The sequence below is a fragment of the Oncorhynchus gorbuscha genome, linkage group LG09 (assembly GCF_021184085.1).
Source record: "Oncorhynchus gorbuscha isolate QuinsamMale2020 ecotype Even-year linkage group LG09, OgorEven_v1.0, whole genome shotgun sequence".
NCBI lineage: Eukaryota > Metazoa > Chordata > Actinopteri > Salmoniformes > Salmonidae > Oncorhynchus > Oncorhynchus gorbuscha.
The window spans coordinates 91664788-91686996 of record NC_060181.1 but is presented as its reverse complement, the minus strand read 5'-3'; positions in this window follow the sequence as shown (position 1 = coordinate 91686996).

Here is a 22209-nt window from a genome sequence, read left to right as displayed (position 1 = left end):
TCCTTCCCCGGGAGGAAGAGCAGCTCCGTCTTGCCGAGGTTCAGCTTGAGGTGGTGATCCGTCATCCACACTGATATGTCTGCCAGACATGCAGAGATGCGATTCGCCACCTGTTCATCAGAAGGGGGAAAGGAGAAGATTAATTGTGTGTCGTCTGCATAGCAATGATAAGAGAGACCATGTGAGGTTATGACAGAGCCAAGTGACTTGGTGTATAGCGAGAATAGGAGAGGGCCAAGAACAGAGCCCTGGGGGACACCAGTGGTGAGAGCGCGTGGTGAGGAGACAGATTCTCGCCACGCCACCTGGTAGGAGCGACCTGTCAGGTAGGACGCAATCCAAGCGTGGGCCGCGCCGGAGATGCCCAACTCGGAGAGGGTGGAGAGGAGGATCTGATGGTTCACAGTATCGAAGGCAGCCGATAGATCTAGAAGGATGAGAGCAGAGGAGAGAGAGTTAGCTTTAGCAGTGCGGAGCGCCTCCGTGATACAGAGGAGAGCAGTCTCAGTTGAATGACTAGTCTTGAAACCTGACTGATTTGGATCAAGAAGGTCATTCAGAGAGAGATAGCGGGAGAGCTGGCCAAGGACGGCACGTTCAAGAGTTTTGGAGAGAAAAGAAAGAAGGGATACTGGTCTGTAATTGTTGACATCGGAGGGATCGAGTGTAGGTTTTTTCAGAAGGGGTGCAACTCTCGCTCTCTTGAAGACGGAAGGGACGTAGCCAACGGTCAGGGATGAGTTGATGAGCGAGGTGAGGTAAGGGAGAAGGTCTCCGGAAATGGTCTGGAGAAGAGAGGAGGGGATAGGGTCAAGCGGGCAGGTTGTTGGGCGGCCGGCCGTCACAAGACGCGAGATTTCATCTGGAGAGAGAGGGAGAAAGAGGTCAGAGCACAGGGTAGGGCAGTGTGAGCAGAACCAGCGGTGTCGTTTGACTTAGCAAACGAGGATCGGATGTCGTCGACCTTCTTTTCAAAATGGTTGACGAAGTCATCTGCAGAGAGGGAGGAGGGGGGGGAGGGGGCGGAGGATTCAGGAGGGAGGAGAAGGTGGCAAAGAGCTTCCTAGGGTTAGAGGCAGATGCTTGGAATTTAGCGTGGTAGAAAGTGGCTTTAGCAGCAGAGACAGAGGAGGAAAATGTAGAGAGGAGGGAGTGAAAGGATGCCAGGTCCGCAGGGAGGCGAGTTTTCCTCCATTTCCGCTCGGCTGCCCGGAGCCCTGTTCTGTGAGCTCGCAATGAGTCATCGAGCCACGGAGCGGGAGGGGAGGACCGAGCCGGCCTGGAGGATAGGGGACATAGAGAGTCAAGGGATGCAGAGAGGGAGGAGAGGAGGGTTGAGGAGGCAGAATCAGGAGATAGGTGGGAGAAGGTTTGAGCGGAGGGAAGAGATGATAGGATGGAAGAGGAGAGAGTAGCGGGGGAGAGAGAGCGAAGGTTGGGACGGCGCGATACCATCCGAGTAGGGGCAGTGTGGGAGGTGTTGGATGAGAGCGAGAGGGAAAAGGATACAAGGCAGTGGTCGGAGACTTGGAGGGGAGTTGCAATGAGGTTAGTGGAAGAACAGCATCTAGTAAAGATGAGGTCGAGCGTATTGCCTGCCTTGTGAGTAGGGGGGGAAGGTGAGAGGGTGAGGTCAAAAGAGGAGAGGAGTGGAAAGAAGGAGGCAGAGAGGAAAGAGTCAAAGGTAGACGTGGGGAGGTTAAAGTCGCCCAGAACTGTGAGAGGTGAGCCGTCCTCAGGAAAGGAGCTTATCAAGGCATCAAGCTCATTGATGAACTCTCCGAGGGAACCTGGAGGGCGATAAATGATAAGGATGTTAAGCTTGAAAGGGCTAGTAACTGTGACAGCATGGAATTCAAATTCAGGCGATAGACAGATGGGTAAGGGGAGAAAGAGAGAATGACCACTTGGGAGAGATGAGGATCCCGGTGCCACCACCCCGCTGACCAGACGCTCTCGGGGTGTGCGAGAACACGTGGGCGGACGAAGAGAGAGCAGTAGGAGTAGCAGTGTTGTCTGTGGTGATCCATGTTTCCGTCAGTGCCAAGAAGTCGAGGGACTGGAGGGAGGCATAGGCTGAGATGAACTCTGCCTTGTTGACCGCAGATTGGCAGTTCCAGAGGCTACCGGAGACCTGGAACTCCACGTGGGTCGTGCGCGCTGGGACCACCAGAGTAGGGTGGCCGCGGCCACGCGGTGAGGAGCGTTTGTATGGTCTGTGCAGAGAGGAGAGAACAGGGATAAACAGACACATAGTTGACAGGCTACAGAAGAGGCTACGCTAATGCAAAGGAGATTGGAATGACAAGTGGACTACACGTCTCGAATGTTCAGAAAGTTAAGCTACGTAGCAAGAATCTTATTGACTAAAATGATTAAAATGATACAGTACTGCTGAAGTAGGCCAGCTGGCAGTGGGTGCGTTGTTGACACTACACTAATCAAGTCGTTCCGTTGAGTGTAATAGTTTCTGCAGTGTTGCTATTCGGGGGCTAGCAGGCTAGCTAGCAGTGTTGTTTACGTTACGTTGCGTTAAAAGAACGACAATAGATGGCTAGCGAACCTAGAAAATCGCTCTAGACTACACAATTATCTTTGATACAAAGACGGCTATGTAGCTAGCTAAGTAGCTAGCTACGATCAAACAAATCAAACCGTTGTACTGTAATGAAATGAAGTGAAAATGTGATACAACCTGTGAATGCGACCGGGTAGTTGAGTTCTATACAGAAGACGTTGGCTAGCGTTGGCTAGCTGTTGGCTAGCTAGCAGAGTCACCCGTTGGAGCAACGTGCAGATGCGACCACTCGCTCCAACCGGAACCGGAACCGTCTCTTCTTCTTATTGGTGTCCTTTAGTAGTGGTTTCTTTGCAGCAGGAAGGCCTGATTCACACAGTCTCCCCTGAACAGTTGATGTTGAGATATATGTCTGTTACTAGAACTCTGTGAAGAATTTATTTGGGCTGCAATTTCTGAGGCTGGTAACTCTAATGAACTTATCCTTATCATTATCCTTATCCTAACTCTGGGTCTTCCTTTCCTTTGGCGGTCCTCACGAGAGACAGTTTTATCATAACGCTTGATGGTTTTCGCGACTACACTTGAAGAAACTTTCAATGTTATTGAAATGTTCCACATTGACTGACCATGTCTTAATGTAATGATGAACTGTCATTTCTCTTTGCTTATTTAAGCTGTTCTTGCCATAACATGGACTTGTTCTTTTACCAAATAGGTCTGTCTTCTCTATACCCCCTTACATTGTCACAACATAACTGATTGGCTCAAATGCATTAAAAAGGAAAGAAATTCCTCAAATTAACTTTTCGGACAGCACACCTGTTAATTGAAATGCATTCCAGGAGACTACCTCATTGAAGCTGGTTGAGAGAATGCCAAGAGTGTTCAAAGTTGTCTTCAAGGCAAATGGTGGCTATTTGAAAAATCTCAAATATAAAATATATATTTCTTTAACACTTTTTTGGTTACTACTTCCATGTATTTTTCATAGCTTTGATGTCTTCACTATTTTTCTACAATGTAGAAATTCGATAAAAAAAATAAGAAAAACTTTGAAAAAACTTTTGAGAAATGAGTAGGTGTTCTAAAACCTTTGACTGGTAGTGTATATACAGTTGAAGTCGGAAGTTTACATCAAATCAAATCAAAACAAATGTATTTATATAGCCCTTAGTACATCAGCTGATATCTCAAAGTGCTGTACAGAAACTTACATTACACTTAGGTTGGAGTCATTAAAACTAGTTTTTCAACCACTCCACAAACTATAGTTTTGGCAAGTCGGTTAGGACATCTACTTTATTGCATGACACAAGTAATTTGTCCAACAATTGTTTACAGACAGAGTATTTCACTTATAATTCATGAAAAATGATGTCATGGATTTAGAAGCTTCTGATAGGCTATTTGACATCATGTGAGTCAATTGGAGGTGTACCTGTGGATGTATTTCAAGGCCTACCTTCAAACTCAGTGTCTCTTTGCTTGACATCATGGGAAAATCAAAAGAAATCAGCCAAAATTGTAGACCTCCACAAGTCTGGTTCATCCGTGGGAGTTATTTCCAAATGCCTGAAGGTACCACGTTCATCTATACAAACAATAGTACTCAAGTATAAACACCATGGGACCACGCAGCCGTCATACCGCTCAAGGAAGGAGCCGCATTCTGTCTCCTAGAGATGAACGTACTTTGGTGCGAAAAGTGTAAATCAATCCCAGAACAATAGTAAAGAACCTTGTGAAGATGCTGGAGGAAACAGGTACAAAAGTATCTATATCCACAGTAAAACAAGTCCTATATTGACAGAACCTGAAAGGCCGCTCAGCAAGGAAGAGGCTTCTGATCCAAAACCACCAATAAAAAAGCCAGACTATGGTTTGCAACTGCACATGGGGACAAAGATCGTACTTTTTGGAGAAATGTCCTCTGGTCTGATGAAACAGTAATCAAACTGTTTGGCCATAATCACCATCGTTATATTTGGAGGGAAAAGGGGGATGCTTGCAATCCGAAGAACACCATCCCAACCGTGAAGAACGGGGGTGGCAGCATCATGTTGTTGTGGTGCTTTGCAGAAGGAGGGACTGGTGCACTTCACAAAATAGATGGCATCATGAGGGAGGAAAATTATGTGGATATATTGAAGCAACAACTCGTGACATCAGTTAGAAAGTTAAAGCTTAGTCGCAAATGGGTCTTCCAAATGGACAATGACCCCAAGCATACTTCCAAATTTGTTGCAAAATGGCTTAAGGACAAAGTTAACAAATTGGAATGGCCATCACAAAGCCCTGGGCAGAACTGAAAAAGCATGTGCGAGCAAAGAGGCCTACATACCTGACTCAGTTACACCAGCTCTAAATCAAATCAAATCAAATTGTATTTGTCACATACACATGGTTAGCAGATGTTAATGCGAGTGTAGCGAAATGCTTGTGCTTCTAGTTCCGACAATGCAGTGATAACCAACAAGTAATCTAACTAACAATTCCAAAACTACTGTCTTATACACAGTGTAAGGGGATAAGGAATATGTACATAAGGATATATGAATGAGTGATGGTACAGAGTATATAGTATATACAGAGTATATACATATGAGATGAGTGTGTAGACAAAGTAAAGCCTACCACTGTTGTGTCGTCCGCAAACTTGATGATTGAGTTGGAGGCGTGCGTGGCCACGCAGTCGTGGGTGAACAGGGAGTACAGGAGAGGGCTCAGAACGCACCCTTGTGGGGCCCCCGTGTTGAGGATCAGCGGGGAGGAGATGTTGTTGCCTACCCTCACCACCTGGGGGCGGCCCGTCAGGAAGTCCAGTATCCAGTTGCACAGGGCGGGGTCGAGACCCAGGGTCTCGAGCTTGATGACGAGCTTGGAGGGTACTATGGTGTTGAATGCCGAGCTGTAGTCGATGAACAGCATTCTCACATAGGTATTCCTCTTGTCCAGGTGGGTTAGGGCAGTGTGCAGTGTGGTTGAGATTGCATCGTCTGTGGACCTATTTGGGCGGTAAGCAAATTGGAGTGGGTCTAGGGTGTCAGGTAGGGTGGAGGTGATATGGTCCTTGACTAGTCTCTCAAAGCACTTCATGATGACGGAAGTGAGTGCTACGGGGCGGTAGTCGTTTAGCTCAGTTACCTTAGCTTTCTTGGGAACAGGAACAATGGTGGCCCTCTTGAAGCATGTGGGAACAGCAGACTGGTATAGGGATTGATTGAATATGTCCGTAAACACACCGGCCAGCTGGTCTGCGCATGCTCTGAGGGCGCGGCTGGGGATGCCGTCTGGGCCTGCAGCCTTGCGAGGGTTAACACGTTTAAATGTCTTACTCACCTCGGCTGCAGTGAAGGAGAGACCGCATGTTTTTGTTGCAGGCCGTGTCAGTGGCACTGTATTGTCCTCAAAGCGGGCAAAAAAGTTATTTAGTCTGCCTGGGAGCAAGACATCCTGGTCTGTGACTGGGCTGGATTTCTATCTGTCATGCAGGTGAAAGAGGACCCAAAAGCGACTTAACAGAAACAGAGTTTATTTAAGTCCAAACAGGGAATAACAGAAATCCTCTAGACTTGTAGAGGGGAAATAACTGGAGAAGCGGCCACAGACTGCAGGTCGCTTCGGGTAGGCGCAGGCCGTAGTCGACAGAGACACCTGCTCACACGCAGCATCTGATGAAGGCAAAAAAACACGACAGGACAGGGCGATACACAATCACAGCAAAAACACGACAGGACAGGGCGAAACGCAATCACAGCATGGTGAATACAATACAAGGAACCGACGGGACAGGAACGGATCACAAAGGAATAAATAGGGACTCTAATCAGGGGAAAGGATCGGGAACAGGTGTGGGAAGACTAAATGATGATTAGGGAATAGGAACAGCTGGGAGCAGGAACGGAACGATAGAGAGAAGAGAGAGCGAGAGAGTGAGAGAGGGAGGGGGAGAGAGAGGGATAGAAGGAGGGAAAGAACCAAATAAGACCAGCAGAGGGAAACGAATAGCATGGGGAGCACAGGGACAAGACATGATAATAAATGACAAACATGACAGTACCCCCCACTCACCGAGCGCCTCCTGGCGCACTCGAGGAGGAATCCTGGCGGCAACGGAGGAAATCATCGATGAGTGAACGGTCCAGCACGTCCCGAGACGGAACCCAACTCCTCTCCTCAGGACCGTAACCCTCCCAATCCACTAGGTATTGACCCCGTCCCCGAGAACGCATGTCCATGATCTTATGTACCTTGTAAATAGGTGCGCTCGACAAGGACGGGAGGGGGAGGGGAAGACGAACGGGGGTGCGAAGAAAGGGCTTAACACAGGAGACATGGAAGACAGGATGGACGCGACGAAGATGTCAAAGCAGTCGCACAGCGACAGGATTGACGACCTGGGAGACACGGAACGGACCAATGAACCGCGGAGTCAACTTACGAGAAGCTGTCGTAAGAGGAAGGTTGCGAGTGGAAAGCCACACTCTCTGGCCGCAACAATACCTTGGACTCTTAATCCTGCGTTTATTGGCGGCTCTCACCGTCTGTGCCCTGTAACGGCAAAGTGCAGACCTCACCCTCCTCCAGGTGCGCTCACAACGTTGGACAAACGCTTGAGCGGAGGGAACGCTGGACTCGGCAAGCTGGGATGAGAACAGAGGAGGCTGGTAACCCAGACTACTCTGAAACGGAGATAACCCGGTAGCAGACGAAGGAAGCGAATTGTGAGCGTATTCTGCCCAGGGAGCTGTTCTGCCCAAGACGCAGGGTTTCTGAAAGAAAGGCTGCGTAGTATGCGACCAATCGTCTGATTGGCCCTCTCTGCTTGACCGTTAGACTGGGGATGAAACCCGGAAGAGAGACTGACGGACGCACCAATCAAACGACAGAACTCCCTCCAAAACTGTGACGTGAATTGCGGGCCTCTGTCTGAAACGGCGTCTAACGGGAGGCCATGAATTCTGAATACATTCTCAATAATGATTTGTGCCGTCTCCTTAGCGGAAGGAAGTTTAGCGAGGGAATGAAATGTGCCGCCTTAGAGAACCTATCGACAACCGTCAGAATCACAGTCTTCCCCGCAGACAAAGGCAGACCGGTAATGAAGTCTAAGGCAATGTGAGACCATGGTCGAGAAGGAATGGGGAGCGGTCTGAGACGACCGGCAGGAGGAGAGTTACCCGACTTAGTCTGCGCGCAGTCCGAACAAGCAGCCACGAAACGGCGCGTGTCACGCTCCTGAGTCGGCCACCAAAAGCGCTGGCGAATAGACGCAAGAGTGCCTCGAACACCGGGATGACCAGCTAACTTGGCAGAGTGAGCCCACTGAAGAACAGCCAGACGAGTGGAAACAGGAACGAAAAGGAGGTTACTAGGACAAGCGCGCGGCGACGCAGTGTGCGTGAGTGCTTGCTTAACCTGTCTTTCAATTCCCCAGACTGTTAACCCGACAACACGCCCATAAGGAAGAATCCCCTCGGGATCAGTAGAAGCCACAGAAGAACTAAACAGACGGGATAAGGCATCAGGCTTGGTGTTCTTGCTACCCGGACGGTAAGAAATCACAAACTCGAAACGAGCGAAAAACAACGCCCAACGAGCTTGACGGGCATTAAGTCGTTTGGCAGAACGGATGTACTCAAGGTTCTTATGGTCTGTCCAAACGACAAAAGGAACGGTCGCCCTCCAACCACTGTCGCCATTCGCCTAGGGCTAAGCGGATGGCGAGCAGTTCACGGTTACCCACATCATAGTTGCGCTCAGATGGCGACAGGCGATGAGAAAAATAAGCGCAAGGATGAACCTTATCGTCAGACTGGAAGCGCTGGGATAGAATGGCTCCCACGCCTACCTCTGAAGGCCAACCTCGACAATGAATTGTCTAGTGACGTCAGGAGTAACGAGGATAGGAGCGGACGTAAAACGTTCTTTTAGAAGATCAAAAGCTCCTGGGCGGAACCGGACCACTTAAAACACGTCTTGACAGAAGTAAGAGCTGTGAGAGGGGCAGCAACTTGACCGAAATTACGAATGAAACGCCGATAGAAATTAGCGAAACCTAAAAAGCGCTGCAACTCGACACGTGACCTTGGAACGGGCCAATCACTGACAGCTTGGACCTTAGCGGAATCCATCTGAATGCCTTCAGCGGAAATAACGGAACCGAGAAAAGTAACGGAGGAGACATGAAAAGAGCACTTCTCAGCCTTTACGTAGAGACAATTCTCTAAAAGGCGCTGTAGAACACGTCGAACGTGCTGAACATGAATCTCGAGTGACGGAGAAAAATCAGGATATCGTCAAGATAGACAAAAACAAAAATGTTCAGCATGTCTCTCAGAACATCATTAACTAATGCCTGAAAAACAGCTGGCGCATTGGCGAGACCGAACGGCAGAACCCGGTACTCAAAATGCCCTAACGGAGTGTTAAACGCCGTTTTCCACTCGTCCCCCTCTCTGATGCGCACGAGATGGTAAGCGTTACGAAGGTCCAACTTAGTAAAGCACCTGGCTCCCTGCAGAATCTCGAAGGCTGATGACATAAGGGGAAGCGGATAACGATTCTTAACCGTTATGTCATTCAGCCCTCGATAATCCACGCAGGGGCGCAGAGTACCATCCTTCTTCTTAACAAAAAGAACCCCGCCCCGGCCGGAGAAGAAGAAGGCACTATGGTACCGGCGTCAAGAGACACAGACAAATAATCCTCGAGAGCCTTACGTTCGGGAGCCGACAGAGAGTATAGTCTACCTCGAGGAGGAGTGGTCCCCGGAAGGAGATCAATACTACAATCATACGACCGGTGAGGAGGAAGGGAGTTGGCTCGGGACCGACTGAAGACCGTGCGCAGATCATGATATTCCTCCGGCACTCCTGTCAAATCGCCAGGTTCCTCCTGAGAAGTAGGGACAGAAGAAACGGGAGGGATGGCAGACATTAAACACTTCACATGACAAGAAACGTTCCAGGATAGGATAGAATTACTAGACCAATTAATAGAAGGATTATGACATACTAGCCAGGGATGACCCAAAACAACAGGTGTAAACGGTGAACGGAAAATCAAAAAAGAAATAGTCTCACTGTGGTTACCAGATACTGTGAGGGTTAAAGGTAGTGTCTCAAATCTGATACTGGGAAGATGACTACCATCTAAGGCGAACATGGGCGTAGGCTTATCTAACTCTCTGAAAGGAATGTCATGTTTCCGAACCCATGCTTCGTCCATGAAACAACCCTCAGCCCCAGAGTCTATCAAGGCACTACATGTAGCACCCGAACCGGTCCAGCGTAGGTGGACCGACAAAGTAGTACAGGACCTTGATGGAGAGACTTGAGTAGTTGCGCTCACCTGTAGCCCTCCGCTTACAGATGAGCTCTGGCTTTTACTGGACATGAATTAACAAAATGTCCAGCAACTCCGCAATAGAGGCACAGGCGGTTGGTGATCCTCCGTTCCCTCTCCTTATTCGAGATGCGAATCCCTCCCAGCTGCATGGGCTCTGTCTCAAAGCCAGAGGAGGGAGATGGTTGCGATGCGGAGCAGGGAAACACCGTTGATGCGAGCTCTCTTCCACGAGCCCGGTGACGAAGATCTACCCGTCGTTCTATGCGGATGGCGAGAGCAATCAAAGAGTCCACATCTGAAGGAACCTCCCGGGAGAGAATCTCATCCTTAACCACTGCGTGGAGTCCCTCCAGAAAACGAGCGAGCAGCGCCGGCTCGTTCCACTCACTAGAGGCAGCAAGAGTGCGAAACTCAATGGAATAATCCGTTATGGACCGTTCACCTTGGCATAAGGAAGCCAGGGCCCTAGAAGCCTCCCCACCAAAAACTGAACGGTCAAAAACCCGAATCATCTCCTCTTTAAAGTTCTGGAATTTGTTAGAGCAATCAGCCCTTGCCTCCCAGATAGCTGTGCCCCATTCTCGAGCCCGGCCAGTAAGGAGTGAAATGACGTAAGCAACCCGAGCTCTCTCTAGAGTATGTGTTGGGTTGGAGAGAGAACACAATCTCACACTGCGTGAGAAAGGAGCGGCACTCAGTGGGCTGCCCGGAGTAGCAAGGTGGGTTATTAACCCTAGGTTCTGGAGGCTCGGCAGGCCAGGAAGTAACAGGTGGCACGAGACGTAGACTCTGGAACTGTCCAGAGAGGTCGGAAACCTGAGCGGCCAGGTTCTCCACGGCATGGCGAGCAGCAGACAATTCCTGCTCGTGTCTGCTGAGCATGGCTCCTTGGATCTCGACGGCAGTGTAACGAGCGTCTGAAGTCGCTGGGTCCATTCCTTGGTCGGTTCCTTCTGTCATGCAGGTGAAAGAGGACCCAAAAGCGACTTAACAGAAACAGAGTTTATTTAAGTCCAAACAGGGAATAACAGAAATCCTCTAGACTTGTAGAGGGAAATAACTGGAGAAGCGGCCACAGACTGCAGGTCGCTGGGTAGGCGCAGGCCGTAGTCGACAGAGACACCTGCTCACACGCAGCATCTGATGAAGGCAAAAACACGACAGGACAGGGCGATACACAATCACAGCAAAAACACGACAGGACAGGGCGAAACGCAATCACAGCATGGTGAATACAATACAAGGAACCGACGGGACAGGAACGGATCACAAAGGAATAAATAGGGACTCTAATCAGGGGAAAGGATCGGGAACAGGTGTGGGAAGACTAAATGATGATTAGGGGAATAGGAACAGCTGGGAGCAGGAACGGAACGATAGAGAGAAGAGAGAGCGAGAGAGTGAGAGAGGGAGGGGGAGAGAGAGGGATAGAAGGAGGGAAAGAACCAAATAAGACCAGCAGAGGGAAACGAATAGCATGGGGAGCACAGGGACAAGACATGATAATAAATGACAAACATGACACTATCAGGATGGAATGGGCCAAAATTCACCCAACTTATTGTGGGAAGCTTGTGGAAGGCTACCCGAAACATTTGACCCACGTTAAATAATTTAAAGGCAATTCTACCAAATGCTAATTGAGTGTATGTAAACTTCTGACCCACTGGGAATATAATGAAATAAATAAAAGCTGAAATAAATCATCCTCTCTACTATTATTTTGACATTTCACATTCTTAAAATAAAGTGGTGATCCTAACTGACTTAAGACAGGGATTTTTACTAGGATTAAATGTCAGGAATTGTGATAAACTCAGTTTAAATGTACTTGGCTAAGGTGAACGCCCTGACCTGAGTGTTCTTTGTTTTCTTTATTGTTTTGGTTTTATAAACATGACACTGTGGTTGGTTTAACAAGAAGTTAATCTTTAAACCTATGTGAAATATGTTTTGTTTTCAGAATTTTTATAATGAGCATTTCTGTAATTTAAACTAAACTAATTAAAAACTAATTAAACTTTTGTTATTGACCAAATACTTATTTTCTCCCATAATTTGCAAATAAATTCATTCAAAATCCTACAATGTGATTTTCTGGATTTTTTTCTCCTCATTTTGTCTGTCATAGTTCATAGTACCTATGATGAAAATTACAGGCCTCTCTCATCTTTAAGTGGGAAAACTGGCACAATTGGTGGCTGACTAAATACTATTTTGCCCCACTGTATTAGTGTCACGCCCTGACCTGAGTATTCTTTGTTTTCTTTATTGTTTTGGTATGTCAGGGTGTGACATGGGTGATGTATGTGTTTTTGTACTGTCTAGTGGTTTTGTATGTTTATGGGGGTTGTTAATCATCTAGGTGTTGTATGTCTATGGTTGCCTAGATTGGTTCTCAATTAGAGGCAGGTGTTTATCGTTGTCTCTGATTGGGAACCATATTTAGGCAGCCATCTTCTTTGGGTATTTTGTGGGTTATTGTCTATGTCTAGTTGCCTGTGTTTGCACATTTATAGTATAGCGGTTCGTTTAGTGTCCGTCTTTATTATAATATATATATGTATTCTAATCACGTTGCGCTTCGGTCTCCTCTTTACGACAAATGTGACATTGGCTAAGGTGTATGATGCTAATATATACATATTATTATTCGTTTTGGATAGAAAACACTCTGAAGGTTTTTAAACTGTTTGAATGATGTCTGTGAGTATAACATAACTCATATGGCAGGCAAACACCTGAAAAACTGATTTTAAATGTACTTGGCTAAGGTGTATGTACACTTCCGACTTCAACTGTTCTATGTTTTTGGAAAGTCTTCAGACCCCTTGACTATTTTCCACATTATGTGACGTTACAGCCTTGTTCTAAAATTAATTTACTTGTTTTTCGCCCTCCTCAATCTACACACACAATACCCTATAATTACAAAGCAAAACACATTTTTTGTTTTATATTTTATCAAAGTTATTACAAATCAAACATCTTAAATATCACATTTACGTAAGTTTTCACAGCCTTTTCCTCTGTATTTTGTTGAAGCACCTTTGGCCATTACAGCCATGAGTCTTCTTTGACATGACGCTATAAGCTTGGCACGCCTGTATTTGGTGAGTTTCTCCCATTATTCTCTGCAGATCCTCTCAAGCTCTGTCAGGTTGGATGGGGAGTGTCGCTGCACAGCTGCTTTCAGGTCTCTCCAGAGATATTCAATCGGGTTCAAGTTCGGGCTTAGGCTGGGACAGCCAAGGAAATGCAGAGACTTTTCCAGAAGCCACTCCTGCGTTGTCTTGGCTGTGTGCTTAGGGTAATTTTTTATTTTACCTTTATTTAACCAGGCAAGTCAGTTAAGAACAAATTCTTATTTTCAATGACGGCCTAGGAACAGTGGATTAACTGCCTGTTCAGGGGCAGAACGACAGATTTGTACCTTGTCAGCTCCGAGATTCGAACTTGCAACCTTTCGGTGACTAGTCCAACGCTCTAACCACTAGGCTACCCTGCCGTCCTGTTGAATGTTGAACCTTTGCCCCAGTCTGAGGTCCTGAGAGCTCTGGAGCAGGTTTTCATCAAGGATCTCTCTGCATTTCACTCCGTTCATCTTTCAGCTGAAAACATCCCCACAGCATGATGCTTGTGGCTTCTGAAAGTATTCTTCCCCCTTGGCATTTTTCCTATTTTGTTGCCTTACAACCTGGAATTAAAATAGATTATTGGGGGGGTTTGTATATCATTTGATTTACACCACTTTGAAGATGAAAAATATTTTTTATTGTGAGACAAACAAGAATAAGACAAAAAACAGAACTTGAGCTTGTAAAACTATTCAACACTCCAAAGGCAATACTTTGTAGAGCCACCTTTCGCAGCAACTACAGCAGCCAGTCTCTGTGTTATGTCTCTATAAGCTTGGCACATCTAACCACTGGGATTTCTGCCCCTTCTTCAAGGCAATACTGCTCCAGCTCCTTCAAGTTGGATGGGTACCGCTGGTGTACCGCAATCTTTAAGCCACACCACAGATTCTCAATTGGATTGAGGTCTGGGCTTTGACTAGGCCATTCCAAGACATTTAAATGTTTCCCCATAAACCACTTGAGTGTTGCTTTGGCAGTATGCTTAGGGTCATTGTCCTGCTGGAAGGTGAACCTCTGTCCCATTATCGAATCTCTGGAAGACTGAAACAGGTTTCACTCAATAATTTCCCTGTACTTAGAGCCATCCTTCATTCCTTCAATTCGGACCAGTTTCCCAGTTCCTGCTGATGAAAAACAGTGTTCTCGGTGTGATGAGGTGTTGGGTTTGCGCCAGACATAGCGTTGTCATTAATGGCCAAAAAAAATCAATTTTAGTCTCATCTGACCGGAGTACCTTCTTCCATATGTTTGGAGAGTCTCCCACATGCCTTTTGGCAAACACCAAACATGTTTGCTTATTTTTTTCTTCAAGCAATGGCTTTTTTTCTGGCCACTCTTCTGTAAAGCCCAGCTCTGTGGAGTGTACGGCTTAAAGTGGTCCTATGGACAGATACTCCAATCTCTGCTGTGGAACTTTTCAGCTCCTTCAGGGTTATCTTTGGTCTCTTTGTTGCCTCTCTGATTAATGCCCTACTTCCTGGTCCGTGAGTTTTGGTGGGATTGTTGTGGTGCCATATTCTTTCCATGTTTTAATAATGGATTTAATGATGTTCAAAGTTTCTGATATTTTTTTATAACCCTGATTTGTACTTCTCCACAACCTTGTCCCTAACCTGTTTGGAGAGCTCCTTGGTCTTCATGGTGGTGCTTGCTTGGTGGTGCCCCTTGCTTAGTGGTGTTGCAGACTCTGGGGCCTTTCAGAACAGGTATATATATATATACTGAGATCATGTGACAGATCATGCGACACTTAGATTGCACACAGGTGGACTTTATTTAACTAACTATGTGACTTCTGAAGGTCATTGGTTGCACCAGATCTTATTTAGGGGCTTCATAGCAAAGGGGAGGGGCTTCATAGCAAAGGGGGAGGGGCTTCATAGCAAAGGGGGAGGGCTTCATAGCAAAGGGGGAGGGCTTCATAGCAAAGGGGGGCTCATAGCAAATGGGAGGGGCTTCATAGCAAATGGGAGGGGCTTCATAGCAAAGGGGAGGGGCTTCATAGCAAAGAGGGTGTACACATATGTACGCACCACTTTTTTCATTTTTATATTAGAATGATTTGAAACTAGTCCTTCATTTCACTACACCAATTTAAACTATTTTGTGTATGTCCATTACATGACATCCAAAATAAAAATCTATTTAAATTACAGGTTATAATGCAACAAAATAAATAGGAAAAACGCCAAGGGGGATGAATTATTTTGCAAAGCCCTGTAGTGGTTAGGATGCTGCGCTCTCCCCGGCGAGGTTCGATTTCCAGGCGTCACTACAGACCCTGGTTTGTTTCCAGGCTGTATCGCAGGTGGCCGTGATTGGTAGTCCCATAGGGCGGCGCACATTTTGGCCCAGCATCGTCCGGGTTAGGGTTTGGCCAGAGTGGGCCGAGATTGTAAATAAGAATAAATGAGAATTTGTTTTTAACTGACTTGCCTAGTTAAATAAAGATAAAATAAATAAAAATGCTTCCCACCACACAATCCTGTCTCTGAGCTCTACGGACAATTCCTTCGACCTCATGGCTTCGTTTTTGCTTTGACATGAACTGTCGACTGTGGGACCTTATATAGACAGGTGTGTGCCTTTCCAAATCATGTCCATTTAATTGAATATTCCACAGGTGGACTCCAATCAAGTTGTAGAAACATTTAAAGTATGATCAATGGAAACAGGATGTACATGAGCTCAATTTCGAGTCTCATAGCAAAGGGTCTGAATACTTATGTAAATAAGGTGTTATTTATTTTGAATTATTATAATTTGCAAAAATTAAATTAAAAATGAGATTCGCTTTGTCATAGTGGCGTATCGTGTGTAGATCAATTTAAGAATAAGGCTGTAAAGTAACAAAATGTGGAAAAAGTTAAAGGGTCTGAAAACTTTCCGAATGCACTGTAAATGTCTGAAAACTAGCTTGCTAACATTTACAAAGTAGGAGTAATGATTCATAAAAGGTGAGCAAACAGTTTGTACTTGTCTGAGAAATGCCTTGTAAGTAGTTTATTTTGGACCCTTAAAATAAAGCGTTACAGTAGGATGTTACTGGGCCCAGTGATGCTAGGCTTAGCAGCACAGACAGTGTGGCCCCCTGGTCTTCCTGTCCCAGTGATGCTAGGCTTAGCAGCACAGACAGTGTGGCCCCCTGGTCTTCCTGTCCCAGTGATGCTAGGCTTAGCAGCACAGACAGTGTGGTCCCCTGGTCTTCCGGTCCCAGTGATGCTAGGCTTAGCAGCAGCACAGACAGTGTTGTCCCCTGGTCTTCTGGTCCCAGTGATGCTAGGCTTAGCAGCACAGACAGTGTGGTCCCCTGGTCTTCCGGTCCCAGTGATGCTAGGCTTAGCAGCACAGACAGTGTGGCCCCCTGGTCTTCCTGTCCCAGTGATGCTAGGCTTAGCAGCAGCACAGACAGTGTGGTCCCTTTGGCTTCCTGTCCCAGTGATGCTAGGCTTAGCAGCAGCACAGACAGTGTGGTCCCCTGGTCTTCCTGTCCCAGTGATGCTAGGCTTAGCAGCACAGACAGTGTTGTCACCTGGTCTTCCTGTCCCAGTGATGCTAGGCTTAGCAGCAGCACAGACAGTGTGGCCCCCTGGTCTTCCTGTCCCAGTGATGCTAGGCTTAGCAGCAGCACAGACAGTGTTGTCCCCTGGTCTTCTGGTCCCAGTGATGCTAGGCTTAGCAGCAGCACAGACAGTGTTGTCCCCTGGTCTTCTGGTCCCAGTGATGCTAGGCTTAGCTGCACAGACAGTGTTGTCCCCTGGTCTTCTGGTCCCAGTGATGCTAGGCTTAGCAGCACAGACAGTGTGGCCCCCTGGTCTTCTGGTCCCAGTGATGCTAGGCTTAGCAGCACAGACAGTGTGGTCCCCTTTTAATGTTCTTAGTAGTACAGGATTAGATGGGAGGGTTTAGTTTCTTATAAGGTTTCTACATTTTTAGTCATTTAGTCTGTAAACTGTGATTGACTACACACTTCAGTACAGTAGGCGGCGACATGCGTCTCTGGCGTTTATTTGCAGACCGCCATATACTAGAAGAAGAACATCAAGTCGCTAAATTGACAGGAGTTCAGTCAGACCATAGAGATAGATAGAGGACTCCTCTTTATAGCTGTGCCATAGTAACGTCTGTGACAACATGGGCAGCTCCATTGAGGCCACGAACCCATTGGATTCCACACCCAGTTGACTACTTTGACTACTCTAAAATGGCAGAAGCACGGTGGAAGCACTCTATAGCGCTGCCCATGCTAATAAAATAGCCTTTTGGCCACGAGAGGCCTCTATCATCATCTATGAGGGCTTACCAACGAGTCATCCCCACTGAATTTGCAATTACCCACTTGACCTAACTTTTGCCTAAATCAAATGTGATGGGACAAGGACATCGGCCAAACCCTCGCCTAACCCGGACAACGCTGGGCCAAACCCTCCCCTAACCTGGACGACGCTGGGCCAAACCCTCCCCTAACCCGGACAACGCTGGGCCAAACCCTCCCCTAACACAGACAACGCTGGGCCAAACCCTCCCCTAACCCGGACGACGCTGGGCCAAACCCTCCCCTAAACCGGACAACGCTGGGCCAAACCCTCCCCTAACACAGACAACGCTGGGCCAAACCCTTCCCTAACACCGGGCGACGCTGGGCCAAACCCTCCCCTAACCCGGACAACGCTGGGCCAAACCCTCCCCTAACACAGACAACGCTGGGCCAAACCCTTCCCTAACACCGGGCGACGCTGGGCCAAACCCTCCCCTAACCCAGACGACGCTGGGCCAATTGTGGACTGCCTCATGGGTCTCCCGGTCGCGGCCAGCTGCGACACAGCCCTGGATCAAACCAGAGCCTGTAGTGACGCCTCTAGCACTGCGTCTCAGTGCCTTAGACCGCCGCGCCACTCAGGAGGCTCAGTCCTTCAAACTCATACTGTACTGTACCTCTAAACCAGGCAAATTTTAAATATGGACCATAAAGACAGTTCCACTGGCAGCCACCCCACCCCCTGATTTAGACCTGCACCTGCCTGCCTCCCCCACCAACCTCCTCTGTAAACCAGGTGAGTGTAGAACAGAAGACCTCCAGGCTTGGATCTAAATACCACCTGCCTGCCTCCCCCACCAACCTCCTCTGTAAACCAGGTGGGTGTAGAACATAAGACCTCCAGGCTTGGATCTAAATACCACCTGCCTGCCTCCCCCACCAACCTCCTCTGTAAACCAGGTGGGTGTAGAACAGAAGACCTCCAGGCTTGGATCTAAATACCAAAGTCCCCTGCCCTATACAATACACGATAACACGAATAAAACATCACATCATTATGTGAACTGGTGGATAGGGCGAAATGTAGTTATGCCACAGCATCACTAGATTAATGACTTTAATGACTTTACAAATATATGAAATATCAAAATAGCTAACTGATCTCAATGTACCGATAACAGTTTATATATATATATTTTTTAAAGAACACTCAGTGTCTATATTTGTTTCTGTATTTGTCTGTGTTCACGTCTGAATGTTATTTTCAGTGGTTTTTTATCTGAGGTCGTTCTGCAAGGACAGGCAGGGACAGATTGGGGCACGGGCCGGTCTGTGGCAGAGTGAATGGGGCGAAAATGACTTGACAATGACACAATCACACAAACTGTGAGATAACCATCCTACTCTGTCAAAAAGGAGGCCATTGTGATAACTCCTGAATCTTTTGAGTGCTTTTTCTAAAAATATGCTGGCATTACTATATTTACCACTCATCACTCAGTGGCCTAGTGAGTCAACGGGAGGTCAGTGCTAAGAATGAAAGTTCTCTAAAGAGAGAGATTTAACTGTCAGTTTGCCTGCTATTTGGAAAACCAAAACAACTTCTAAAGAGAGAGATTTAACTGTCAGTTTGCCTGCTATTTGGAAAACCAAAACAACTTCTAAAGAGAGAGATTTAACTGTCAGTTTGCCTGCTATTTGGAATACCAAAACAACTTCTAAAGAGAGAGATTTAACTGTCAGTTTGCCTGCTATTTGGAATACGAAAACAACTTGTAGTTTATTAAGAGAGGCATGAGTTTTACCGTTGAGTCATGTCTTTCTTATCAAAGTTGTGATCACAACATCCATTGTGTTTTGGAGCCTAAACACATTGATGCCGTTTCCCACTATGTTTCTAAAGATACGGGAGGCACATCTGTCATTTCTGTACCAGGTAAAGACACCACTGCTCTTTACTTGTGTCATTGCAGTCTGCCTGTAATTGTCCTACATATCATACTTTACTGTCTTTATAGAAGCACGCTGAAGGTGAGCTTCAATAACACCAAAATACATGTCCCCAGGAATAAAGGAAAATAGGAACAGTTGTGATATTTTAAGGGTAGCAATGGCAAGCAAGGGTAGCTCCCACTGTCTCTTTTTCCCCTCTCTCTCTCTCTCTCTCTCTCTCTCTCTCTCTCTCTCTCTCTCTCTCTCTCTCTCTCTCTCTCTTCTCTCTCTCGTTCTCTCTCTCGTTCTCTCTCTCTCTCTCTCTCTCTCTCTCTCTCGTTCTCACTCTTTCTCTCGCTGTCTATCTATCTTTCTGTCTCTTCTCTCTCTCCCCTTCTCTCTCCTCTCTCTCTCGTTCTCACTCTTTCTCTCGCTGTCTATCTATCTTTCTGTCTCTTCTCTCTCTCCCCTTCTCTCTCTCTCTCTCTCTCTCTCTCTCTCTCTCTCTCTCTCTCTCTCTCTCTCTCTCTTTTCTCTCTCTATATATCTTTCTGTCTGTCTCTTCTCTCTCTCCCCTTCTCTCTCCTCTCTCTCTCTCTCTCTCTCTCTTTCTCTCTCTATATATCTTTCTGTCTGTCTCTTCTCTCCCTCTGGGTAGCAATGTCTATCTATCTTTCAGTCTGTCTCCTCTCTCTGTCTATTTATCTTTCCATCTCTGTCTCTCTCTGTTTCAATGTCTCTCATCCTCCTGCACCATTCCGACTTGGGTGTTTATGAATGATTCCTTAATTCAACATCCCAGAGATGTCTCTTGTTTTCGCTCGCTACAGTTTGACAGCAAGGAGAGATGCTTAAACGCCTTTGATGAATAATAGAAACATTACGTAAATGTACTGAATAAGGAAACATTGCTTGTATACGACGATGGAAAAGTTGACTCCGAGAAATAATAGTGTTTAATTGAAAGACTTGTGGAAGTTTGTGATCTGTTTACTAGAAGCTGGTTGAGTAGTGGTGGAAAAACATGAGAAGTTTGTGATCTGTTTACTAGAAGCTGGTTGAGTAGTGGTGGAAGAACATGAGAAGTTTGTGATCTGTTTACTAGAAGCTGGTTGAGTAGTGGTGGAAGAACATGAGAAGTCAACCTGTTCGCTTTGCATTTTTTAGCAAACATAACGAATGTGCAATTATCTGATTCTTAACTTCCAATGATAACGTCACCTTTTACAATATCTCCCCTCGATAGACAGAAAGACAGATACCACTCACAGCGCTCGAGATAATCAAAAATCCATCCTTTCTTTTTTGTGTGTCTCTCTTTCTCAGGTCCCATTGATCTCCTGGGGGAAAGAAACGCTTAACAAACACAGGATCTCCTTTTTCAAAGGGCCAACACATTGTCACATTGTCATGTTGATGTCTCAGGGGCCATGGCATAAAGAACCATAATGCCGAGGGGAGAGGGACTTGAAAACAAGTTTTTCCTCTGTGAATAATAAGGGTTTTTCTTTCCAATGGCCTGAGTGTGTGAGAGTGAGATGGTGAAGGGGACGGAGAGGGAGAAGAGCTAGGATAGCGGTTGGGGGTGAGGGGTGAGGTAAGGGGGATAGCACTATTGTTTAGGGGGTAAGGGGAGTGGTCCGTTCCAGTCAGTGAGCTCCTGAGATGTCCCTGGGGTTGGTTCTCTGTGAGACGTCATTTTCTCATCTCAGAGACAGAGAGCTGAGGGCTACACACCAGGGACCAGTGACTCCCCCCCCAATCTTCATTAGCGGTTGTCATTGAAAGGTAATGTGGAGGACGTAACGCAAGGGGAGGTAATGCCGAGGTGGTCATGTTGAGGAGGTAATGTGAAGCAGGTAATGTCGAGGTGGCAATGGCGAAGAGGTAATGTCGAAGGAGGTAATGCGGAGGAGGTAATGTCGAGGTGGCAAAGGCGAGGAGGTAATGTCGAGGCGGCAAAGGCGAGGAGGTAATGTCGAGGCGGCAATGTCGAGGCGGCAATGGCGAGGAGACAATGCGGATGAGGTAATGCGGTTGAGGTAATGCCGAGGAGGTAATGCGGATGAGGTAATGCGGAGGAGGTCATGTCGAGGCGGCAATGGCGAGGAGACAATGCCGAGGAGGTAATCGGGATGAGGTAATGTCGAGGCGGCAATGCCGAGGAGGTAATGCGGATGAGGTAATGCCGAGGCGGCAATGGCGAAGAGGTAATGCGGAGGAGGTCATGTCGAAGGAGGTAATGTCGAGGTGGCCATGCTGAGGTTAATGTCGAGGTGGCCATGCTGAGGTTAATGTCGAGGTGGCCATGCTGAGGTGGCAATGCCGAGGTGGCAATGCCGAGGTGGTAATGCCGAGGAGGTAATGCCGAGGAGGTAATGCCGAGGAGGTAATGCCGAGGCGGTAATGCCGAGGAGGTAATGCCGAGGAGGTAATGTCGAGGAGGTAATGCCGAGGAGGTAATGTCGAGGTGGCCATGCTGAGGTTAATGTCGAGGTGGCCATGCTGAGGTTAATGCCGAGGTGGCAATGCTGAGGTTAATGCCGAGGTGGCCATGCTGAGGTTAATGTCGAGGTGGCCATGCTGAGGTTAATGTCGAGGTGGCCATGCTGAGGTTAATGTCGAGGTGGCCATGCTGAGGTTAATGTCGAGGTGGCCATGCTGAGGTTAATGTCGAGGTGGCCATGCTGAGGTTAATGTCGAGGTGGCCATGCTGAGGTTAATGTCGAGGTGGCCATGCTGAGGTTAATGTCGAGGTGGCCATGCTGAGGTTAATGTCGAGGTGGCCATGCTGAGGTTAATGCCGAGGTGGCCATGCCGAGGTTAATGTCGAGGTGGTAATGCCGAGGAGGTAATGTCGAGGTGGCAATGCCGAGGAGGTAATGTCGAGGTGGTAATGCCGAGGAGGCAATGTCGAGGTGGTAATGCCGAGGAGGTAATGTCGAGGTGGTAACTCCGAGGAGGTAATGCCGAGGAGGTAACGCCGAGGTGGTAATGCCGAGGAGGTA